Genomic DNA, 5,976 nt, shown 5'->3' with positions numbered 1-5,976 from the left:
TGACAAAAAAAATCAGACATAGGCTCTTTCCTAGTGAAGTAATGAGACATTGGTACAGATAGCCCAAAGCAGAAAGTGCTAAGCAAACTTAGAAAGGCCCAGAGAACTGCTATGAGATCTCAAAGGGTAGACATCTCTGGTGAGGCACATGAGGTGGGAATGAAGGAAAAGGTTGTATAGTAAACTCCTTGATCAGAGGTTAGCACTGTAGTTTGCAAAGAGTGCACAAAAATATTTGTTAATCAGATGCCCAAATAGTGAATATAATTCTGTTAGGTGTTGTGGAAAATCCAAAAATATATCCTAAAGGGTATAAACTTTAGAAGTTTATAATCTAATAAGGAAATCAAGATAAATACATTCATTCCTTTAATACTCTGTATTGAACGTTGAGCATGTCCCTGACACGGTGTTAGATTCAGGGGCTACAAAAGTGAAAAAGCAGTGTCTCTGCCTTCAAGGATGTGCACAATTTAGCGGGCAGGACTGACACCTACAATATATAGGGTGATAAGTGGTAAGGAGGTATATCCCAGGCCTAAATGTTCCCTGGAGATGGGAACAGTTGCCAAAGGAGAGAGCCCGTAGCCAGTGAGAATTGAAGGATGTGGAGACCTGCCAGGGGAATGTGGAGAGCATTTATCCCAGGATGGGGAACTGCTGCTCTGGAGGGTATGAATTCAGGGCACATTTGGGGCTGGTTCCTGGGGTAAACTACACTACCACCAACTACCCTTATAGAGGGCTTACTGTGTGCCAAGCACCTGCCTAAGCACTTTATTTGTAGTAATGAGAACTCACAATTACCCTGTGGAAATGGATACTATTACTGTTCCCATTTTAAAGATGAAGAGACTCAGAAACAGAGAGATTAAGTAATTTCCCCAGAGTCACTCTAACAGTAAGTTGCAAAGCCAGGATGCAAACTGAAGTAGTCTGGCTCCAGAATCCATGTTCTCCAATGGCAGGTGATGAAGGAGGAAAGGTGGTAGGAGCCAGACCACGGAGGGCTCCAGCAAGCCGAACTTTTCGATCCATTAGGTGATAGAAAGCCATTTAAAAATAATGGTTAAAACCGGGAGAAGAGGTGAACTGTTCTGGTTCCACCTTTTCCTCAGGAGTCTCTTTAGTCATTGCAAAGAACTGTGTATTTCTCAGTTCCTAGTGGGCTGACATCTTGAGAGACTGGAAAATGGCCTTGTTTAAGTTCTATCCTTCCTTTCCCATGCCTGAGACTTGTAAAGAGTGGCAACTCTCTCCTCAGCTCTGCTGACTCTTCAGCTGGAAGAACTCCAGGGAGCAGGCAGTGTTCCTCAAACTTCCCTGATAATAATCACCTGAAGTACTTGTTAAAAAAAAAAATTTTTGAGCCTTATCCCAGTCCCACTTAATCTGAAGTTCTAGGGAAAGGGTCTTGAAAGCTGTATTTTTAACAAGTACCCAGAATAATTTGCTTCCTGGGGACAGAATGTATTAATTTACTAAGGTTATTACTACACAAGTTAAAAGAACCATAAAAGGTGGGAGAGTCCCCAGAGAGAATGGATCTCACCTCTGCCTCAAACTGACCGATCAACAGACATTACTTGTTATGTGCCAGACATAGCACCGGACACTTGGGAGAAGATGAAGAAGCTGATAAGTCTGAGAAAAGCAGCCTGTTATTGTAATACAAAAAGTACCACTCAGTATCAGGCAGACAGTGGGTGCTCAGGAAGTGTGGAGTTACATTTTTCTTATATCCCACATAGCACTTTCTAGCTTACAATGGAAGAGTTTCACATTTATTAATTCGTTTGATTCCATGCTAAAGCAAAGGAGGCTCAGAGAGAAAAAGCAGCACCTCCAAGGCCACATGGCAAGTAAGTGAAAGAATCAGAATTTTACTGTGAACTCAGTCTACTTTATTCAGAGCTGTCTTTCAGAGGCCAACCAGACAGGAGGCATTAGCCTGGGGGAGCATGAATCTAATTGAATCTACTCTTTTTACTAATCCAATACCTGGGACAGCGCCTTAGGAAAACTAAAGAAGACAAAAAGCAGGGAGGAGAGAATTTAAGAATTGTTCTCTTCCATCTTAGAATCTCATCACAGGAAAAGTGATCTTTGTGTCCTCGTGTGCTTTTATCCTAACATCTTTTCCAGAATTAAGTGTTTGAGAAAGAACTTATTATGCAGAGAAGTAGCAACCTTTCTTAGGATTATCACTTCACATTTGATCATATCACATATTGTAATCATATTACAATCATCAAGATAATCACTCAGCAAGAAATCCTCACTTGGAGAAGAGCCTTCCGATTTCATTTTGCCTCATTGTGTAACTATTATGGACAGGTCTGGCAAAAGATAAAGAATAAAACAGTGGGCTCTTAGAACCATCAAGACCTGGGCTTGGACCCTGGATCCCAGCTAGTACTTGAGAAAGTTAGTGTAATTTCTCTAAGCCTGATATTTCTCTCATGTATAACTTGGGAAAATAAACATCATTGGGTTGTTGTGAGATATAAAGGAAATAATGCATAGAAATCACTTAGTTCAGTTCCTGGCACATAATAAACACTCAGTAAAGTAGCCTACTAATAATTACATTTTTCATGGGTTGCTAATTTTCTTTCTTTCTTCTTTTTTAAAATATGTAACCCTTCACGAATTTGTGTGTCATCCTTGTGCCGGGACCATGCTAATCTTCTCTGTATTGTTCCAATTTTAGTATATGTGCTGCCAAAGTGAGCACAGTTGCTAATTTTCTATGTATGTTTGCAAATTAGAGGATTATGTGAGTAAAAAGAAAGTCCCCACTAAACTGCACAGCCCAAAGTAACAATACAGAAAGATACCATTCAATTAAATTATATTAATTCTCATTAAGCTCCTTTGCTTTCTTCATTCCTATTACCTTATTTTGTTCTTTATCTCTCATTTGGGTTGGGCCTCTGTTCAAAGTCAAGAGTCGAGCACCTACTGTGTATCAAGTATTGTGCTAAACTTGCTGTATTAAGATCATTCTGAGATGGTTCCTACCTGCAGCCTAGTACAGAAAGCTGACAGATACACAGATGACTTGAAGTCAGTGTGGTGCCAAGTGCTGGCAAGTTTGGGCATGCACAATGCATGTGCACATGGCTGTGTGTATATGTGTGTATAGGATAGTGGTAGTGAGGAGTCCAGGACAGGGTGATGCTTGACCTGAATTTTGAAGCTTTAGGAGCTGGTCAGGGAAGAAGGACGTGGTGCGTGAGGGACTGTTTCAGCCCCGGTGTTTGCTAGAGGATTAAGTGTTACGGAAGGGAGTAGAGAAAAACAGGACTGATAAGGTAGACTGAGACCAAATGGCAGAGGTTGTTGTAAGCTCTTCTAAGGAGCATGGACTTTACCCTGCAGGCAGTGAGGAGTTTCTGAGGGTGCTATGCAGAAAAGTGAAATGGTCAGATCTGAGAGTTCTATGGTTCGCTCTTCCCAGATGGATTCAAGTGCTCAGGCCACAGTGTACTGCAGAAATTTGAGGGGAGTGCAATGAAAGGCGGCAGCTGTTCATTGCTCCTGCCTGACCTGCTCGGCTCCCTGCTCCTCCTGCTAACCTTCTTTCCTGTAAGCAGCCCCAGCCACAAGGGCTGGCTTGTAATAAAGGCCTCGCCACTCTTCCTGGTCATGGCGATTGGTTCAGAAGTAGACATGTGCCTTCAGCAGGGCCAATCAGAGGCCCCCTTGAGTTTTTCTGAGAATGTGAGTCCATGATTGCTGGCAGCCATCATACTCGCTGTGGTGGTTTGGAGCTGTATGTACCCCAGAAAAACATGTTCTTAAACTTAATCCACTCTGTGGGCATGAACCCATTGTAAGTAGGATCTTTTGATGAGGTTACTTCAGATAAGGCATGGCCCACTCAATCAGGATGGGTTTTATTCCTATTACTGAAGTCCTTTATCAGCAGAATGAAATTCAGACACACAGAGGGAAAAACCACAGAGGGAACAGCCAGAAGCTGAACATCAATGGAACCCGAAGAGAAGGGAGAGACTGAGAGATTCTGCCATATGCCTTGCCATGTGACAAGCTAAGGACCGAGGAAAGCCAGGAGCCAGCTCCAGAATGCCATAATCTGAAGGGAGAAAGCATTGCCTTGATGATGCCTCAATTTGGACCTTTTTTCCTAACCTCAAAACTGTAAGCCGTTAAATTCCCATTACTTAAGCCATCTTTTTGTATGGGATTTGCTTGAGCAGCATAGGAAATTAAAATACCTGCCAAATAGAATATGTCTATTCAAGTGAAAAGGGTTGAGATGAAGCCTGAAAACAGAGCCCCTGAATCCAGCTGTATCTGAGGTTAGGTCCAAGGATTTTCAGTTAAGTGCTTAAGCTACTTTCATCTGCAACCAAAATCAGATGGGCAACCATCCTGGTTTGCTCAAAACTGGGGGGTTTCCTGGGATGTGAGGCTTTTCAGTCTAAAACTGGGACAGTACTGAGTAAACTGAGATAGCTGGTAACCCTAAAAACGTGCTGACTAATATCAGGGGCAAACATGGAGGCTGGAGTCTAGAAGAGAGGTGGCGCAGTAGCTCAGCCAGGGGATAATGTAGGCCTGAACTTGCTGTAGTTCATGAGGAAAGTTGGGGATTGAGCTGAAAAGTACTTGAGGAATCAAACAGATGTAAAGAATGAGGAGAAAGTCTAACATTCCTTACAACCTAAATGATTCCCAGGTGTCCAGCTTGGGTGGTTTAGTGACAATAGTGCTACCACTTAAAATACAGAAAACAAATTTGAGGGAGAGCGGGGTTTAGTCCTAAACACATGAGGACCTTGTGGGACTATCTGCTGGGAATGTCCAGTAGGTAGTAGATTAGATAAGTCTGGTGCTTGGAGAAAAGACCAGAGGTGGACATTTTAGTTTGGGAAATCTGCAGCATAGAAAAATTATGAGAGAGGATGAGAGCTCCAGGAAGAGTGGGTGAAGTGAGAAGAGCAGCTGTGAGCCAAAGATAAAATTTTAGAACTGAAGGTGGGATTTTAGGGGTGGGCTTAGGAAGACAAACAATTGAAGACAGAGGAGGAGAAAAAGGAGAGCCCAGTGTCATAGAAATTGGTGGTGCAGAAGGGTGAGTTTAAAGAAGGGAATGATTCACACTCAAATATAGCAGAGGGGTCCATGAAGCAGACTTAAAAGGGTCCATTGAATTTGGAAATTAAGAGGTCACTGGTCATCTTATTTGGTGGGCATAAAAGCCAGATAGAAGTCCATAGATAAGATGGAAAGTGGGGAAGAAGAGGCAAGGGAGGCAGATCCTTCTTTAGCAATTTTTCATAAAGAAGGAGAGAAGAGGATAAGGGGCTAAGAGAATAGCTGGAGAGCTTGGCATGGAACAGGAGGCAGCATTTCAACTTTGAAATCTGAGGAAAAGGGTGCGATGGAAACATTTGGATGCAGGGGGGTAGAAAGTTTCAAGACTTCAGGTCAGGAGGTCTCCTTTTTTTAAAAAGGAGAATGCAGAATAATTTGCATAGTGAAAAGGAGATAAATAGGGGAGTTTGAGGAGGGTGATAAAAGTTTGGAATGGGAGGAGTTGAACAAGTACTAAGAAAAGGATTATGAAATACTGTTGGGGGCCCAGCAGAGATTAGAAACACAACCACCAATTTCTCTCCACTACAATTTATTCTCCTGTTCATTCTAATTATCATTATGAAAACAAAGGTGATCATGTCATAATCCTGCTTAAAAATCTTTTACCAACTCCCCCACTGGCCTATACAAACTCTTTCTTTGACCATTTGACCCAACCTTCTTTCCCAGCCTCATCAACTGCCATTTTAAAAAAAATTTTATTTCTCTCCCCTTCCCCCTCTCCCCCATTGTCAGCTCTCTGTGTCCATTCACTGTGTGTTCTTCTGTGTCCGCTTGTATTCTTGTCAGCGGCACTGGGAATCTGTGTCTCTTTTTTGTTGCGTCATCTTGCTGCATCAGCTCTCT

General features: G+C 42.4%; 1 non-coding gene across 1 annotated transcript; it reads right to left on the bottom strand.

The window, feature by feature from the left end:
* Window positions 1-2,630: 2,630 nt before the first annotated feature.
* LOC111761987 (U6 spliceosomal RNA) lies at window positions 2,631-2,737 on the bottom strand. The gene has a single exon (XR_002795207.1). It is a non-coding gene; the product is annotated as a U6 spliceosomal RNA (small nuclear RNA).
* Window positions 2,738-5,976: the final 3,239 nt, after the last annotated feature.

Source organism: Dasypus novemcinctus, chromosome 9 (genome assembly GCF_030445035.2).
Source record: "Dasypus novemcinctus isolate mDasNov1 chromosome 9, mDasNov1.1.hap2, whole genome shotgun sequence".
NCBI classification, from domain to species: Eukaryota; Metazoa; Chordata; class Mammalia; order Cingulata; family Dasypodidae; genus Dasypus; species Dasypus novemcinctus.
The sequence above is the reverse complement of the archived record's forward strand: the minus strand, read 5'-3'. Positions and strand labels throughout refer to the sequence as shown.